At 38.9% G+C, this 19,791-nt stretch overlaps 1 protein-coding gene across 3 annotated transcripts in view; it reads left to right on the top strand.

The window, feature by feature from the left end:
* Positions 1-7,161: 7,161 nt before the first annotated feature.
* Positions 7,162-19,791, top strand: part of STK38L (serine/threonine kinase 38 like) — a 76,939-nt gene continuing 64,309 nt past the window's right edge. Inside the window, exon 1 of one of the 3 annotated variants that reach the window (XM_082419824.1) lies at positions 7,162-7,273. The gene's annotated coding sequence lies outside the window, so the exon portion shown is untranslated. The remainder of the gene's footprint in view (positions 7,274-19,791) is intronic. The other 2 variants (XM_082419822.1, XM_082419823.1) reach the window with 2 other exon arrangements.

The following is a 19,791-nucleotide window of genomic DNA, read 5'->3' as shown; positions in this document are numbered from 1 at the left end:
TTTATAGATTTTCTGAGACCTGACATCATCTCTAAAGAGTTCATTGTAACAACTTAAATAGATTTTGAAGCAGAGTCATAATCACTTATAAAGAGATCAACTTAAAAAAATATATTCTATATAAATGGGCTAATAAGTTATAGAAGAAGAACCAAATAAAGTATAGGAACTCTGGTGCAGATCCAAAAACCAAATAGGTTATTTATTTATTTATAATAAATATTTTAATGATAATTAAAATAAATAAATAATAATATTTAACATAAATGAATAAAAAACTGGGGAGTGGTTGCTTTTTAAAGGTATAATAATTTTAAGTACTAGAATCACAGAATATGAATAGACACTCTACAACAAAATGACTATAATAATTTCCTAGAATGTATTCAAATTACTTTAGCTTTCTTCGGCTGCCTACATTAAACATGAATGGGTTTTTTTATAAGTTGAATTCTACTATTGTGATGAAAAACAGTCTTTGGACTGTTTTTTTTTATAAGTTGAATTCTACTATTGTGATGAAAAACAGTCTTTGGGGCGGGGTATTCTTTTTCTTACTTGAGAAAATAAAATTTTTAGGACTCAATCCTAAAATTAGGAATGAGAAAGTCAGTGAGATTTAAGGAAAAAAAAACCCACCTTTTAGTTTTAAAAAGAAAGTTTTTTTAAAACTTAATATTATGCAATGTTAGTGAATTTCTAATGTCAATGAACATCACTTTTAGGAGACTAAAGACACTAAGCAGAAATTTATTTTTTTCTGTTTTAATTTGATATTCTAAAATTTTAAACCATTCAAATATAACATATATTATCACAAAATATTATATAGTGTCTTGCATTTTTCTTTTGTAAAGAGCTTAACTATCAGTTTTTCTTTAAGAGGTGGAGAAAGGGAATAATGTAACGTCTAGCATTTGGACAGTGCTTTTCACATATACAATCTGTGGTGGTCATTAGTACTATTGCCAAATATTCCTGGTTTTTGCTCCTTCCTGGAATATTAAAAGATTGTACCTCCTGGTTTTCTTTTATTTGTATGGGGCCATCCAACTACTTCTGGCCAATCAATGGGTTGTGAGCAAAAGTCTCTACTTGAGACCCTCCAATCTTGTCTTTGCCTTCTGGCATGAAGATCAGCAATGTGCAAGATGATAGCTGCTCCATTGGTCTGGAACCCTGAGTGACCCTGATGAGCAAGCATTATTGCTGACCTGCAAAGGACATAAAACACTAGCAATAAATAAATCCTCAACATTTTAGGCCACTAAAATTCTGTGATTGTTACCACAGCATCACTTATCCTCATCTTACTTATGCACTGTATTTCCTATTTCACAGATAGGAAATCCACTGTATCTCTGTTAGTATCAGGAATCTGTAAAAATTAATAGAGTAGACAAGAATCAAAGCAAGAAAGGTCTGACAGGGACTTTCTCTCTCTTCATGGACATAAACAGCACCAAAAATCTTCTGCAGATGCAGAGAATCCATTTAATTTGCAGCTGACAGAAGTAAAAGGGTTTCATTCTGAAACATGCGTTTTTGTTATATCACTAATTATTAGTATTAGTGATGATAATAATAATAATAGCTACCTTGAATTGAGTGTGAATATATCCTGAGTCCTATACTAGGTGTTTATTTATATTATCTCATTTAATTTCATTTAATCCTAAGAGGAAGCTATTTTTCAAACTGAGATCTTTCTATCTTCAGTGTTCTTTCCATTATGGCAGTGGTGTATGGTTCACAAAGTGCTTTCATCAAAAAATATTTCATCTTTGCAGCAACTATCATGTTGGTATTTTCCCATCTTACAAATGAGGAAATAAGACTTCACAGAACTTTTTTGATCTGTGCAAGGTCATACAGTAGTAAAAGAACCAGGTCTTTGGAATACAAATCCCGTGTGGTTCTTTGTTACACTTTGCAGAGCAATAAATATAATGCAAAGAGATAGTTATACATAATATATTTTCACCTTTCCTTAATGCTTTTCTTCAGGTTTCTGGTTTACATAGGTGCTTTTAAGTTTGGAGGATAAATAGCTTAAACCTGGAATGCTTTACACCCTAGGTGATAAATAGTTTGCACTTTAGTCAAGCCAGTTAAAAATTAAAACATGAATCAATTAGAAGTCATTGTTTCCAGGTTTATAAAGTTCTGCAGAAGGCAGTCTGGCGAGAGTTCTGAATGGACTGTCATGTGTTTGATTAAATGGTCCAATGAAAGTCCCCTGAAGCTTGTAGAAAAGAGCCTTTGTTTTCAAACAAACAAACTCAATTGCATTTAGCCTATCCGGGCAAGAGCCCCTTTGAAAGTCTTGGCTGTGAGAAAAGGAGCCAGGGGTCAAGCACTCTTTATGTCAAACTGGAAAGGTCCATTCAACTTTCTTTTTATCCCATCAACTTTCTATTTGTCCACAATAAAAAAATTAATGGTTTTCCATCGGACAGTCTTCCAAGAGAACTGAAAAGCACCTATTCTCTCTCTCCTCAAAAAAAAATTAATTGGCATAACGTTATAGATCATTAACTTTTCTTCCATAATCACAACATTGAACGTTTTTATTTTACTGTTTTTCTTTTTAGTCTTTAAATATAGATATGGAATGTGTATATTATGAATACATAGATATATTATTTTTCAAATAATTTTTATACCAAAGCTATTACACTGTTGGTAACGTGCTTTAGAAGAACTCCCAAACCTAACAGTATATTCTGAACATCTTTCTATGTCATTAACCATTTATCTACATATGATTTTTAACACACATACGCTATTACACTCTATGGGTCCACCATAATTTATTACACCAATCCCTATCTTTAGATATTTAGATTAGTTCCAACTTTTTACAGTTATGGATAAATAATGCTGAGATAAACATCTTTGAATGTGACTTTCTATCCATATCTCTGCATGTTTGCAGTTGTAGTCTTCTTAATCCCATTTAAAGGATGGGGATTATCATAATAATAGTACTCGAGGCTAACATTCATCGAGCATATTGTAAACAGGTAAGTACTTCAAACTAGTTTCCCTGTCTCCAAATTCCGGTTTTTACTTTTGCTCAGTAGTACTTCTTTTATGTAGATAGGAATCTGGGTTTCTGGCTTTGCCACTTGCTATTGGGTGATCTTAGGTAAGTCACTACAGCTCTTTGAGCCTCAGTTTCATCATCTATAAACTGGAGACAATAATACCTAACTCACTGGCTCACTGTAAAGATTAAATGAGACAGTACAAGCAAAGAGCACAATGCTTGGCACACAGAGAGAACTCAGTAAACATTAGCTACTCTTCTTGGTCTATCCATGGAGCTAATCAGGAATGAACATTGCTCATACTCACACAGAGGGGAGTGTTCAGCCAGCTTGTCTTGATAGCCTCTCTCTTTTTTAATCATAATTTTGTAATGCTTAAAAAAACTCCATATCTGCAGTTACATCTCTATTATCATTCTTGCTAGTTGTGTCTCCCCCTGCCCCCTTCCCCCTGCCACCACTCACCCCCAATTAGTCTTGCCAAAGTTTTTCCTATTTCCTTGACTTTTCAAAGAATCATCTTATTTGTCAATTTCAGACTTGTTTTTAATTCCCTGTTACATTAATGTCTGTCTTTATATTTCAGAACTGTATTTGAACTTGTTAATCATAACAGAATTTATGTCCATTTGAAAAATAGAGTTATATACGGGAGTGATTATGTATTTGATCTATAATACTTGGTACACATAAGGGCCAGGACATCTGGAAGGGATTCTGCTCTAATCTTTACATCCTTCTATTTTCTTTGGATTTATTTTGTTTTCTTTTTCAGGTTTCCTGAATTGAGAGCTTGATTCATTTGTTTTTACATTTTTGTGTTTTCTGTTAAATGCATTTAAAGCAGTAAGTTGTTCTCTAAATGCTGCTTTGACCATATCCCACAGTTGCAAAGCTGCATATATAGGAAAGCAACTTTTCTATGTTTCTGTGTTTTCTATATGGAAGAGTTTTATTGATAGTTTCCTTCTGTTATCATTTACTACCATCATTTGGCATTCTTTGGTTATTTACTATGTGGTAGGCCTAGGGGAGTAAAAGTAATACTAAATTGCCCACACTGAAAACAAAAATCAGATGAATTCTGGGTGCTGAAAAGATTTTCATCATGATTTTTCTCTCTCTCTGGCCCACAATTTTAGCTTGTCTACCTACACTTAGCATAGATTTGGAGAAAAGGGAACAAGGGAAAGGGGATAAAAATTCATATTCAACTGTAGGTTAATACAGTTTGCAATGGCCATGGTTACCTGGGTTTATTTAATTCTAACTGATAATAAAAGAGTTGATAATAAAAGTTTTGGAAAGCCCTACCAAAATATCTATTATTTAGACTAAGGGTTCTTAATCTGGGTCTGTGAACTTTGAGGAAAAAATAAATATACACATTATACAGATATATATACATAACTTAGGCATAAATAATAATATATATGCATAAATGTATTTTTCACTAAGCCCTACCTAATTGAAAATTAGCATTTCTTCCATTGTGAAGGTAGTCAGCAAACCACAGTAATATTAGCAACCTGTGACTTTGCCCCCAATAGAACTCACACATATTTTCTACCACATTAAAATTGGTGCAGATATCTCAAAATATTGTTTATGTGCATCATTACTGCAAAATTACTGTAGGTATTGATCTTGTAATTTAATGCATTAATAAAGAAGCAAATATATAACTATTAGTTATCTATGGCTGTGTAATAAATTAACTGTCCTCCCAAATTTGTGGCTTAAAAAATAAATACGTATTATTTCACAGTGTCTGGGGGCCAGGAATCTGGCAAGGCTTAGCTGGGTCTGTTGGCTCAGGGTCCTTCACTAGGCTCAGTCAAGGTGTCAGCTGGGGCTGCAGTCATCTTGAGGTTCCACTGGGACGGAGTCTGCTTCCAGGCTCACTTGTGGCTGTGGGCAGGATTCAGTTCCTCATGGGTTGTTGGACTGGGTGCCTCAATTCCTCAGCGGCGGTTGACTGGAGACCTTGCTCTGTTCTGTACCACATGGGCCTCTCCATAAGACAGGGCACAGCCTGACAGCTGGCTTTCATCAGAGTGAGTAAGAAGTGGAGCAAGAGAAGATGAACAAGATGGAAGCCAGAGTCTTTTGTAACCTAATCATGGAAGTAACACCCCATCATTTTTGCCAGATCCTCTTTTTCAAAACCAAGTCACAGGGACTTCCCTGGTGGTCCAGTGGTGAACACTTCGCCTTCCAATGCAGGGGATGCAGGTTTGATCCCTGGTCGGGGAGCTAAGATCCTACATGCCTTGCAGCCATAAAACCAAAACATAAAACAGAAGCAATATTGTAACAAATTCAATAAAGACTTTAAAAATGGTCCACATCAAAAAAACTTAAAAACAAACAAACAAACAAAAAAAACCCAAACCAAGTCACTAGGTTCAGCCCACACTCAAGAGGAGGGGATTGTGCAAGACAGAAATACCAGAAGGTGAGGATTATTGTGAATCATCTTAGAAGCTGCCTACTACAGAATTATATCACAACCTCATTTTTTACTATTTAAAAAATTGTATATTAGTATAATCAATTTCCTTTATAGCCCTAGGTAGTTTATTTTATGTATTTAAAAACACTGTTCTGAAAAGGGGTCCATAGATTTCCAAAAGAGCAGTTGGCTCTAATTTGATTCAGGTCAGGTACCTTCAACAAACAGGGGGAATTTATTTGGAATGGCCTCAATTAAGAAACTAAAAGTCGAAGCTTTAGCCTGCCTCATGTTATCCTAGTCTGACACCCTAGACAAGTCCCTATTACTCTAGCTCCATGAAAATAGCACGGCACATTTGAAAACATAAATTTGCTATAGAATACTCCATAAATTGTTCTTAATCCTACCCACTTGAAGTAGTATGTGCGTGGTGGAGGGAGAGACGTGTACAGGCCTCTGTCAAGCATGTTTGATCACAATTAAACCTCTTATGCTCGCATATGGCAATTGTCATTTGAGCCTCAAAACGACCATATGATATAGAATAAACTGATTTCCCCAAGAATACACTAATTACCAGACTACATAGTGCTTTTTCTGCTATCAAGCTATGCATGAAAAAGCACAGAGTGTAAAAAAAAAATAGAAGTGATGTTAAGATTCTTCCCTAAGTCTTTCGTACGTGTCACCTGCTCTTAGTGAAACTTAAAGATAATGATTGGCATCTCTGAATTATATTTTCTGCAAGCACAGTACTAGCTTTGTATACTGTCTTAACAGACTAAAAGTAAATGGTATTTTATAAAATCTCCACTATTCAGATAGAAGATAATTTGTCAACAATAATTGGGAACGATTCTCTTGTTTGGCTTGCCCAATAAAAACTCAAACGCATCATTTTCCCAAAGCCATCCTTTCTGAGTCATGCTACAGGCAGGTGATTTTCCTCATAGTTCTCTGATCCTAAATAAGCAGCCCAGTATTGTCAGTTATTTTAGATTTTCCAAGATAACCCAAGCAAGTTTTTCATGAATGCCGCAGAGTTTTTTTGGTAGCTTTTCCAAATGTGAATCCCTCTCAAGTCTCTACAGTTGAGTCATGATGAAAAGAAAAGGATCAAGGAAGCTGGGTGGCTTCTAGACTCCACAGCTACTACCTAGGCAACTAGGTCAGTCAATCCATTTTTGTTGATCACATTTTCCTACTCTGCTCTACAGTTATGTTCCAAAAAAATAATTGAAATGATCTCTAAGCCCCTTTCCTCCTCTAACATTCACATTGCATTGTGAAGCATCAAGAAAAACTCTGGCGACATTTAGGACACGTGACTAATGTGGCACCACACTGGGCCACTCTCAAGAGTGGCATGAACTAACTTTGAGCAGAGAAGAGGGAAGTGAGGTGAGGCTGATGAGGGAGGGAAACGGTGACTCTTCAAACAACCCCTCCAGGGTCAGTCACGAATTCACTAGGTGCAGGTGGGTGGGGCGGTAGGTGGGCTGGCTGCGTTGACGACAGAAGGCTACTTCCGGCTGTGGTGCGTATGACGTCAGGGCCGAGTCAGACCAGCCCAGCCACCTAGAAGCGGAGCAGGGAGGCCTCGCGAGAGTTCAGGGAGGCCGCCCCGAGATTCCGGCGCGGCGGCGGGTCCCACCTCCCGGGGGCGGGGCGAGGGCGGAGCGGGCAGAAGGGAGCGGACTGGCGCCGGGTCGGTTGTGGCCCGTGCGGAGGCTGAGCCGGCCGCGGGAGCGACCGGAGGCAGGTGAGTGCGCGGATGCGGCGCTCCGCGGCGGAGGGAGCTGGTGCGCTCGGCTCGCCGCGCCGGCCCCAACTCTGAGAGCGGGAGCGGGAGACGATCTTAGGTGTCTTTGGGTGTCCAGGGAAAGCCGGGCTAATTTCGGGGCTGGAAATGTCTCCGGTGAAGCTCCGGCGACGGCCTTGGCCCTCTTGTTTCCCGGCGTGGTACTGGCACCGGGTGCCCGGAGAGGTGGCCTGGAGCCCCGGGAGGCATCTTTGTCCTTCCCAGCTCCTTTCGCCTTCCACTCCTCGGCCCCCGAGCACCACGCTCCCGGTCCCTGCCTGGGCTTCATAAACAATAACAAATGTCGCGGGTCCTCTCCTGTATCCCCCGCTCTCCCGTCCCTTGCCCTCAGCCGATGCCACCGAGGGGAAGTATTCTGGACATGGCTCTTAGATTGTGGGGGCTGTTTGTGTACCATTCCTAAAAACTGATGCGTCAGATTGCTAAACATTTCTCAGATAGACACAGTAAAGCTGCCCAGCTCCCAGAAGACACGGAGTGTTCAAAACCGGCCTCAAAATCCGTCCCTACCACTGGAACCCTAGACCCTTCTTTTCAACATCATTTTCTCCCACTCCCATTTTTCCACATTTACTATCGGGGGCAAATGAGTGGTTGTTTGGTATGGGAATAGGGAAGGTTGTGCCCGATTGAGGAGGAGACATTTCACCTTTAAAAAGTTGTCAGGTTGATAGCAAAAGAACAAACTTTATTTTCAAAACCAGTGGACTCCCGTTTACTGATACTACTTTTGTTTCGTGGGACCGCTTTTCAGATTGTAAATTTGGAGGAAAGACATAAAAAAAAAAAAAAAAAATGGGGAGGGGGGCGGGGAGAGCTGGTGGTGCTGGGAGTAGTGGCTTCTCCAAAAAGTGTCATGCTGTTGTTCTTCACTTGATAAAATGCAAAACCAACGCTCCTGTCTATTTCATGCAACTTGTGATAAGTTTTGATAGAAACCGATTGCTCGGAGAAGGTGGCCTGAGTATTAGCTTTATTACTACTAAATTCTGAGGAAACAACTTTAAGTGTTTTAATTATGCCTCCTAGCTGTAAGAAGGGAGTGAGACTTAGTCTTTTGGGGGATGTGAGTGGGTTGGGGGCTTAAACTTGTCAGGTATCCCTACTTAAAGGCAGGGTTTATTGTGGTTTAAGCCCAGCTTTGCTTACTGAGGGCAGGTTTTTGAAAGTTCTTTGTCTCAATCATAAATGTATATAAGATACTGGAAACCTCTTTGTGTTTGTTTGGCCTTTCTTTGTATGCCTCAGGATATATAAAACAATTAAGTTTATTATACTCTCTAGCCAGTAGCTGAGAGGTATTGTATGTGAACTGGCCATTCTTGTGACTATTTGAGGGGAGAGAAATTAGTCCAAAATAGGATGTTAAATTATGATGACATTTGTTCATTGCATAGGTATGTCAAAGTACCTTTATGTAAAGAAGTCCTGATCTCAAAGGAGGTACAATGGATAAAGATATTTTTTTTGGTTTGATCTTTGGTTTGGTTTTAGCTTTGTGGTGTTCTCCTTGTTAAGATGGCTGATAACATTCCCCATTTGGTTGGGTTATGTTTAGAATGAGAAACAAATTGGGTGTAGTTTGTGTAATCCTTTGAAAGGCCGTGCCACTGGGGAATGAAAAAATTAGACTTAGAAAAACCACATTAAATGAGTGCAATTCTTCTTTAGCCTTTTGTTTTTGAGTTTGTTTTAAAATAAATCAAAGAGTAGAGGCCAGGAATATTTGTGCAACTAGGAAGGTGTCCTCAGCAGTTTTTATGCCAGAAAAAAATTAATTTCAATAGGTAAGACTCTATAAAAACAAAGGAAGAATTGTACTTTGTAGAAAGCGGTAACAGAGCAATGGACTCAATTCAGCCATTTGTTTTCAGAAAAGTTCTGTCCTCTCAAAGTAAGGGCAACATCATTATGTTAGTGAAGTAGGATAACACTTTAGAAAGTGTTTTCCCAGTGATCTGGGATAAGTTGGAAGCTTTTTTCCATGTGTGTGGCACTTTTTTGAGAGAGAAAAGAGGGCACAAATCAAAGGGCACAAATCAAAGCCAGAAAGATTGGCATCTCAAAGTCATGTTAAAATCAGCAGATGGTCAAGTTATGATTAAGTAGACTTGACATATGCAGAAATTATGCTACTGTGTTTTTATATTAAAAGCACCATAGACTTTTTGAATGAAAAAATGAGAATAAGCTTTTAAAGCATAAGAAATTTTTAAAAATTAATTTAAAAAGATAACCTTGGTCATTAGTTAAAAAAATATTAAGTGAATCCTTCTTTCCCCCCACTCCAACCCCTCAAATGTTTGTTTAAGTCTTAAGAGAACATTTAGCAAGGTATGCCCAGTACTTAAGTGTGCTGATTACATAAAGCTCCTTTCTGCAGGTAAAGGTTTGCTAATTGACAGGGTATTGTTGTTCAGAACCTTTAGAGAGAGGAAACTGAAGGGCAACAATGAACAGTATTTGCTGTCCTGTACACTCAGATGGACTGTGGTCTCTGTCTCCAACCTCATGGGAGGGAAATATACCCATATAACTATAGTACACAGTGCATTTTGTGGAGAAGCCAAGGAGGGAGGGGTTAAATTCTACTAGACCAATTAAGGGAGGCTTTCAGTAGGGAAAGGCATTTGTGTAGATGATTTGGATGAGCTAGTCATATGATAGTCATCATAAGCAAACACTTTATATAATGCTGCTTGCCGCTAAACCCTTACAGTACTGATCTACCTGGGTTTAATCCTTACAGCAACTGTATGGAGTAGGTGTTTTTATTCCCATTTTGCAGACAGGGTAACTGAGGTACCTAGAAAATGGTAAAACAAGGATTCCAACCCAGGCATTCTGGCTTATACTTGCATCCGTGTGCTTAACCACTCTCCTTATTTTATCTCCCGCTTTTGATGGCCTTTCTCAGGTCTGTAGTTTCAAAGACTTGATTTGGAAAAATACATTCCTCTGGCACCTAAATTTAGGGATCTATTTTCTAGAAAGAGCTCCAAGATAGCAAAAACCCAGGTAAATAACTGATTTTTGGCATGTTAGATATTTAATCTCTTTTTGGAAGTTGCTCTTGGTGCAGATTAAATGTAATCATTGAGTGGGACTTTTGAGAAATTTGACTTATTACCTAGAAGCAATACCCGTAAGGATTTAGAAGTGAGAAGTTATAACTATATTAGCTCCTTTGCCTAGTGGAATGTTTGAATCATTGTATATTTGGCTTGTAATTTTTTTAAACCGCTTGGCACTGGGTATTTTTTGGATTGAATTGTGAAGTTGGAATTTAGTTAATGATTGACTGTCATTCTCAGCCCTTTCAGTTTTTATTTCCACAAGCAGCTAAATTTATAATGCCTGAAGCAGTGTTTTGAATAGAGTGTTGTACATGCTTAAAATGAGAGAAGTTCAATCACTGATACTTTATGTTAGGGCAACTTTGAAAGCTCTCTGGGATTGTGAAATAAAAGGTGTTATAGAATTGCACTGGGCCCAGTATAGGCCTACACAGTAAATGCTTCTTTGTTGAATGAATGGTCCAACTGATTTTAATTATGAAGTTTTCGGAATGGTTCGCATTTGTTATTGGTTATCTAGGTATTGAAATCACAATAAACTCAATTGGATTTAAAGGCTAGGGAAAAAAAGTATGTCTAGGCAGTGGTAGGGGTACTTACCTGTCCTTACCTGTCTAGCAAGATGGAGACCTTTGTCAGTGCACTGATCGACCATACTCATAGTTTTAAGTAGAGCTCCAGAGGCACAGTCTCTGTGAATGAATATAAGTGTTCTCTCCTTGTGTGAGTGTGGTAGATTGTAGAACACCCTGATGACCGTAAAACCTAACGGGAAAAGTGGCAGAACAATAGCCAGGATTTAAAGCCCATGTATTTATATTATTACAATAAGACAAAAATGGCAAAACAAATTTAAGAAATTTTTTCCACACAGCTTGAATTAGCAGTGCTGGCATATTATTTCCATTTACCACCCCCTGATTGATAGAATTTTCAGGATCTTCAGCCCATAATTTCAGGGAGATGCTTTTAAGTCCACTATGCTTTGTTGTAAAATGTTCCACGTTCCTTTAAGTACGGGTTTTGTTTTGAAAGGTTATTCTCAGTAAAAAGGAGTGTGAGTTGGGCAAACTCAAAGAGAAACCAGACATACTCTCACCTCCTTGCTGATAGAAATTTTGGGGGCATCTTTTCCCATAAGCTAGTTTTGTCTCCATTGAAAGTCCACTGAGACCGGTAGCCTCCCTAAGACCTTAGCAGTTACAGGTCAGATAGTGAGCCGACCATTCAGGTTGATGTTGTGTAAATTCAGAAAGGCCTCGAACTTTGGCAGTTTGTCTGTGGCTTATGATAGTGGTACTTGTACTGTGCTCAGCTTTTAAATTCTTAAACAAGCTCCTTGTCTTCCCCTGAATTAACATCAGACCAGCTGACAACCCAAATTGGTGCTGATTCTCTGGGCACACATATGGAAGGTTTCCTTGTCTTTTGCTGATTCTTATTGATTCCACGGGTGTGTAAGTCACTGAGCCCATGTGCAAAGGCAGCATCCATTGCTCTTTCACCTTTTACAGTTATTTGCTATCTCTACATCTGCCTCAGGAGGGGATTCTATTCCTCTTCTTCCTAATTTTGGGGCACTTTTACTGCTTTTGCAATTACCGAATATGATGGAGTTAATAATGGTTAACACCTCAAAACCAACCACAGATACAACCACTTCCCCAGAATAAAGAACAAGGTGGCAGAAACTTAAATGACTCTGCATGATGTTAATACCATCTATTTTGGGCAAGCAGAGCTTGCTATGGAGCTTCGCTTTCATTCTGTCTATGAATATTTAGAAAATCTAAAGTTCGGAATCGGAGACGCCTCTGTACACATCAATAAGCACCTTTGTTTTTTCTTGGTCTTGTTCTTCTGTACAGTCATCGCTCTTCAGCTTTTATGACTCGGAGATTTTGGCTACGCTTCTCTAGATTCTTCTGCCGTCCTGGAGGCACAGGAAGTAATTTGTGCATTTAATTTGAAAAATGCTCTGTGTAATCTGTATTTCTCAAACACTGTCTCCTAACAGTGGTATGTAGACTTAGCTCTCTGTATATCATCTTCCCCACTGACATGTTCTTGGCTCCTTTTTCTTTCTGAATGTCACCAGTTAGGGTGCAGGTCTAGTAATAATTTTATCAACAACAGTAATCATTTACTTAACACTTACTATGCACCAGATATAGTGCTAAATACTCTATGTAAATATTATCAAAAAAAATATTATCCCATTTAATCCCCACAGCAACCCTCTGAGTTATTATCTCTATTTACAAACAAGGAAACTGGAGCCTAGTGGGGTGAAGGGACCAGGGCCTCATGAGTAGATGAGTAGATAGTTAAGTGGTAGAGTTAGAAACTGATTCCTAAGATCCAGGTTTGCTTTCTCTTATATTGCTTTTTTTTATTACAAAAACTTCTCCTTTGCTATTTAATTTACCTCCTTCTAGTCCCACCTGAATTTTCTTTCTTCCCTGTCCTCCCTCCTTTTTTAGGAGTTATTTACATTTTTGATGTAGAGCATAAATTCTCTTGCGAAAAGTATGCAGAAATATTTCAGCTCTATTCTGATTTCCTATAGAGGGGGATTTGTTCTTGGAGAGAGCTTATTGTAAGTATAATACTAGTAACACCTTACATTTGTATTGTTCTTTAGAGTTTTATAAAGCATTTTTACACATTTTCTCGCTTAATCCTCAAAACAAACTTAAATTCGGGTCTTTAGATTAAAAGCTGCTACAGGTAGTTTGCTAAGGCTTCTATAAAGTTAGTTGGTGAGACAGTTCTTGCCCTAAGCAGTTTTAATGTTGAAATAAATGATATGATCAAGTGTTCTGACTTCATTCAAGCCAAATGGGAGCAGATATATATCATTGTAGCTCAGCGTTTTCTTAAAAGGTCTTATAGTTTTGAGCTTTGAACTTCTTTTTTTGGTCAAAATTGAGAAGTTGGAGCTTTAGTTCTGCATTTTAAATCATAAAATGTTTTAAGTTCTCAATTCTTGTGATTCAGGTGAATGATAGTTAAATTGCTGTCTACCTCATCCTGCACACAACTGTTGGATTTAGCTAGAATAATTATGATGAAGGACAGGGGTGGATGGAGGACAGATATTTTTTCAAAAGTGAAATTAGGACTTCCCTGGTGGCGCAGTGGTTAAGAATCCGCCTGCCAATGCAGGGCACAGGGGTTCAAGCCCTGGTCCAGGAAGATCCCACATGCTGCGGAGCAACTAAGCCCGTGCGCCACAACTACTGAGCCTGCGCTCTAGAGCCCGCAAACCACAGCTACTGGAGCCCGCAGGCTGCAGCTACTGAGGCCCGTGTGCCTAGAGCCTGTGCTCCGCAACAAGAGAAGCCACTGAAAAGAGAAGCCACTACAAAGAGAAGCCACCGCAATGAGGCCCGCGCACCGCAACGAAGAGTAGACCCCGCTCACCACAACTAGAGAAAGCCCGTGTGCAGCAACGAAACCCAAGGCAGCCAAAAAATACAATACAATACAATACAATAAAATGTTAGCTTAAAAAAAAAAGTAAAATTGAAGAATTGGGGATCCTTACAAGGGCTTGATGAGGTATCTTACAGTAGCACTGTTGTAGGAAATTGGTTATAAATTTTAAAGAATGGATAAGCTGCACGTATTCACCTCTGGAAAGTTGTGTTATTTGAGAGATCAGAGAGCTTATTTAATGAACCATTTTTGAAATATTATCTTGTGCCAGTGTCTTGTTTTATTAAATTTAGTTTTTATTGAGCTGTGGACAGTTTTACTTAGCTGAGCGTTTGTCCATTGACTTGCCCCCATTATGGAAATACTACACCATGTTTGTCCTTCTTAATTTTTCTATGTTTGTCAGCAGGGGCTAGTTGTCTGGTTTTTAAGACTAGGGAGTTGCCTTTTGTTGTCTTTTTACAATAGAGATCCATTTCATTTGGACACACCTTTCAAATCTGGTTGAGAATATTCTCCATATGTCCACTATTACCTCGCCAAACAGAATAGACTTTCTATTTTTGTGGCTAGAGTGGAAAAATTTCAGTTTTGAATTGTATGTATTTGACCCACTGATAGTCTTAATATTGGCAAATCCTAAAGGAATCCCAGACTCATAATAATTTAGTGAGGTGAATCATCACAGTTCAACATTTATCAGCTATTTTCTGGGCACTGTGTTAGGTACCATGGCAAAATAGAGACAAGTAAAATGTATTGCCCTTCTATTTAGAAAGGTTCAATCCAGTAAGAGACAAAATGTATGGGTACAAATAACTGTAATTCAAGCAGAAAGTGATAAGCAAGTAACAGGGCACTGTGGGAGCAGAGGAAGGAGAGATTGCTTCTGGCTGGAGAGATTAGGAAGGCTTCTTATATAAAGCGAAATAGGAATTGACCATTTATGAGTGAAGGACATGCTAGGCAGAGGGATTAGCATGAGTTGATAACATCTCTATAACACCTGATAAATGATATGTTAATTATTTACTTCTCTGCCCTATTGGACTTGAGCCCATTCAGTTTAGGGAACAGGTGTTTTTCAGCTTTTCATTCTCTGCAGCATCAACTGCTCAACCTGGTATATTTAATTAAAGTATTATCAATACTTTAGTAATGTTACAGAGGCAAGAGTATACAGAACGGATTCAAGGGAAGAGGGACCGGAAATGGGAAGACCATTGAAGAGACTAATTTAAATGATCTAGGAGATAGATAATGAAGTTCTAAACCATGTGGGATTGGAAAGGAGAGACTTGGATGGATGAGTGATGACCCTTCATGTTGAGACCTAGGGAGTTCTTTGACTCTGTGAATTACCTGTGAGGTACGTGTCGAGTTCCAGGAAATGCAGTGATGAAAAGACATGGTGCGCACTCAGAAAGCAGGCAGGCACCTGCAGGGCTGCTTAGAGGTTTAGAAATAATTGCAACGTCATGTAGCTGCTGTAATGAAGGAGCACTCGGGAGCACGTAAGGAAAGGGAGCACTTATTTGGGAGAATCAAAGAAGGTTTCCAGGGAGGTGGTAGTGTTTGAGCTTAGACTTGAAGGGTGAGTAGGAGTTTTTCAGGCCAAAAAGCAGCAGGAAAACATTATAGCTTAGAATGTAAGAGGCTGTTGAGGGATTATTTTAGTGTTGGGGCAAGAGGCTGGATAAGATAAACGAACTTGTCCTAATAAAATAACTTTATTTTTGCCGTGTTTTTCCATATTTATTTTATTCAGCTTTAGCACTCTGAGCTCTTGTAAGGAAGTGTTTCTGTTGCTTCTTACAGCCTCGTGGAAGCACCTCTGCTGTGTTTCGCACTCAGCCTGCAAGTCTGCTGCCAGGGATAAATGTCTCTTGCATCCATTTTGTGAAATTAAATAGAAAAGGTAATGACACCATTAGCCAGAGAGCTAGAGGAGAAGAAATCCACTAAAACCTCTTTCTTTGATGAGTGCCCGGAGCAAGTAGGGTTGACGTATAAGGAGAATGCAGCATCAGAGCATGGCTTCAGGAGCACTTGACTTGAGGGAGGGGATTGTGGTAGGAACATAATTATTTACCTTTCCCGTCAAGTTTTATGGCACCCTAAAAGTTTCCCAGAATTGTAATATCTAGTGCTAAAGTCCTTTTATTCTGGATATAGGCCTTTTTTTTTTTTTTTCATCTTCTCTATGCTAGCGCTTATTATATTGTAATTACTTAGTATGACTCTAAACTTCAAATGGTATCAGCCATTGTCTCTAGTTTGCCCTGCTTCCACCTTTTTTGGTCATTTAGAAACCTGCATCTGCAAGTCATGATTCTGAGCCTCGACGTTAGACTGCCAGAGCTAAAAAGCACTCAAGGTTTCTTTTCACAAAGGTTTACTATCTGCAGCCATTTGTTTTTTCTGTCCTGTGAGTTGGGCCACTGACACAGAATATAGTTAAATTGTTTTCTAAGGACAACCGAAAAGTTCATTGTAGACCCCAGTTAGGTGTATATCAGTTGCGTTTCTGGTGGGGGGGCGGCGGTGTTGAAAGCTGTGTTAGCTTTAGTGCCATTAGTGGTAATAAAATCTATGGCCACTACCAGGAGGAAAGCGAAAAGCAGGACAGGGGGAGAAAACGAAGGCTTGCCAAGGGGCGGGAGAGGCATCGGCCGGGGGCAGGAGAAAAGGTGCATATGGTTGAAAGAGGTCAAGCACCTCTAACACCCGTTCCAGGTGCCACTTGGTGGGGCCAGTGCCATATTTTAAGGTTAAGTTGAGCCACAAGTAGTCCTGTCTAAAAATACCCTGGGTGTATTGTGCCAAAAATGACAGTTTGTTTTCATCAAACATTTCTGGATTTAAGTTTAAAAACTTGTTTATGTACCTGTGTCTCTCTGTTTTTAGAATTGAGCAGAAATGGAAACAGAAACCAACACACTTTAAATATTAGCGAAAGTTATAGCTACCTGTCTGAAATGTTAAGACTTAAAACCATAGATTATGTAGAGTCCCAGTCAGGTACAAGGTGGCAGAAAGGGAAAGGAAGAATAAGTAGGCACATGTGTTTGGGTAAAACTGCATCCTGATACCAGCCATATAACTGGACGCATAGAGGGGAAAGTAGGATAAGAAATTAGCTCTAGAGCCTGTGTTCTCCTTTCTAGGTCAACCAGGTCCTCCTTCCCTTTATGAAAACACTATCAAATGAGAAACTTGTTCTTCAAAATGTTTTTTCATCATTGGACAAACAAAGCCGAAGAATAAAAATAGGTATGATTTTAGTTTTTCTGTAACAGTGATAAAAAGTTTTCTCAGATTGTAAGAAATACTGGATTGAATTAAAGTCTTTGACTCGTTTTCAGAGTTGAAATATGCTGTAGAGGTCAAATAGTCCAATTCTCTACTGTGAATTCCCTCTAATCCCTGGTAAGTGGGTGTTTAGTCTTTGCCTAAAGATTTCAGTTCCTCACCTAAAGATAAGAAACTTAACAGATCACAAGATCGCTGACTTTCATTCTCTTCAGTGGTTGGTGTTCTCCAGCCTTCTGTCTCCAATCCTCTTCTCACTCCACACACTCTGGGGTCTGGATGATCTCATATGCTCCGATATCTTCCTCAGTGACAACTCTGTGATGATGACTTCCAAATCAGACCCTTTTCTGAGCTTGAGACTCCATGGTCCATCTCTTTCCTAGATCCCACCACCTGGGTGTTTTCCGCAAGAGTCAATGTTATCTTCTCCTTTCCCAGAATCTTTCTCATGCTTCTTACCTCCTCCAATGCATGATGTTATTCTCTCTTTGGTTGCTCCAGCCATAAACCTGGAAATCATCCTTGACTCCTCTTCTTGTTTATCCCTCACATCCAGTTATTTATTAAGTCCTCCTTACTACCTCTTGAATTCTATCCATCTCGGCCCTTTTTCAGTGTCAGTATCTTCACATGGACTCCAGATTACTAACATAGCCATCTCTCTGCTACCCGTCTTGCTGTCTTCCGTTTTCTATGTGGCTGCCAAATGGGATCTCCTAAAATGTAAATCTGCTTATATAACTCCTACAGTTAAAATTTCCAATGATTCCCCATCACCTCCTCCAGATTCCTCAACATGGCATGCGAGCCCGAATCCCTTTAAGAAGTGGTGCCCTTTTGCTCTTCTAGCCTTATCTTTCATTACTCCCTCTACTCACCTCTGCAGCTGTACTGAACCTCTAGCTTTCTCTGACCTTGGGTCTTACATGCTACTTTCTGGAATGCCCTCTCCCATACTCTTCTGGGTAACTCCTGTGCTTTCTTTAGTACTCTGCTTACGCATCTCCACTTTCAGGCATGCCTGCCTTGACCTCTCACCTCTTGTTCAGGGTTAGGTGCTCCTCCTTTGCTTTCCCACAGCATCTTGGGCATATCTCTCTCATGACACTTTTTATATCTTAAAACCCAATCATAGCTAACATTGTGAACATTTACCGTGTGCCAAAACTTACTGAGCTTTTTCTGTGTGCCAGGCACGGAACAGTGTAAATTGGAAAGTTCTTCCTTATGCAGCTTTCAACTGGTTGTCATCACAGAATTAGAGATAATTTTGTATCACTGTAAGAGTGATGTTTGAGGACAGCTGTCTTATGTCTTCTGTGTTTCAGGCTAAGCATGCTCATTTAATTTGTTCAAATATCATGGATTCCAGACTTTTTACCTTCCTGGCCACTCTCCTCCATATGTGTTATATTTCATTAGTTTTCTCTCTTAAAATGTATGGTTCAGTTTTAGATAAATTACAGTTATCATAAAGAGAAGCAGAACTTCACAGGTGTGTAGTATCTGGATATATATTGTCATATTTAAGATATAGATCTCACTTTTCCAGGTACATAGATGTGAATTTGTGTGTGTGTGTGCGTGTGTGTGTGTGTCCAGAAATACTCAGAATTGTGGAATTTACTTACATTTAGCAAGTGACCAGGAGACTGACATAGAAACAAAAATGTCAACTAATGAATTTGTTAATATCACTGTGAGTAGAACGGAAACTTGCATCATTTGGTAAGCGCACTGTCACCTCAGTAGAACAATCTACATAGGAAGTGGTCATTCTAATCAAAATGGGTCATCCTCATGAGGAGTGTCACTAAGCCAGAATAGCTGATGGAGCCTCTTTTTTATAAGGATGCACCTGCCCAGCACTGCTCCGGATATGGTCAGCCATCTCCCCCTCAGACAATGTTAGGGGAATGCAGGCAAAACCTTGCTTGTTAAACTCCTGCTTTTCCCCCCCTAGATTAATGTAACTCTTAATGTAACTCTTAATTAATGTAACTCTTCTATTAACACAGTCTTTCCTTTAGCCAGAAGAAAAGCAATTGACAAGGTTTCAGCTTTCTTAATTCACATTCTAATCCTGCCTCCCAGAAAGTACACCCTGCTCACTTTTGATTGCATTGGGATGTTCCCAAATATTTTCAATTACACATTTTCTTGGAATTACTATCTAATTCATTTGTTTCATGCTGTTATTAGTCCCAGAGGGTGACTTAATTTTCAAATTATGAGAACATTTTACTTTGTCCCTTCATACTGTCTATAGGGCATTGCCGACTATTGAAAGCTTCTCCAGGTATGAGCCCAACAATACAGCAAAGAGTATGGCATTCACCTTGCTTCTTCCTAACCTATGTTTATTAACTCAGCCTAAGATTAAGATCCTGTAACTTTTGGGGGCAGCCATTCCACACTTTTAATTTGTGGCAAGCTTTATTCAACAAAAACTTTAGTTGTTCTTTATGTATATAACAGTTTATCACAATTTATACTTAGCATTTGATTGCTTTTGAATCCAAATATAATTTTTACCTTCTCTCTATTAAATTTCGTTTGTTAAAGTTAACCTTCTGTAAAAATTAGTTTGGATTCTGACTCTGCTGTCCCACTTTTGATTATTCT

Source organism: Balaenoptera physalus (genome assembly GCF_965194825.1).
Source record: "Balaenoptera physalus genome assembly, chromosome: 13".
Taxonomy (NCBI): domain Eukaryota; kingdom Metazoa; phylum Chordata; class Mammalia; order Artiodactyla; family Balaenopteridae; genus Balaenoptera; species Balaenoptera physalus.
The sequence above is the reverse complement of the archived record's forward strand: the minus strand, read 5'-3'. Positions and strand labels throughout refer to the sequence as shown.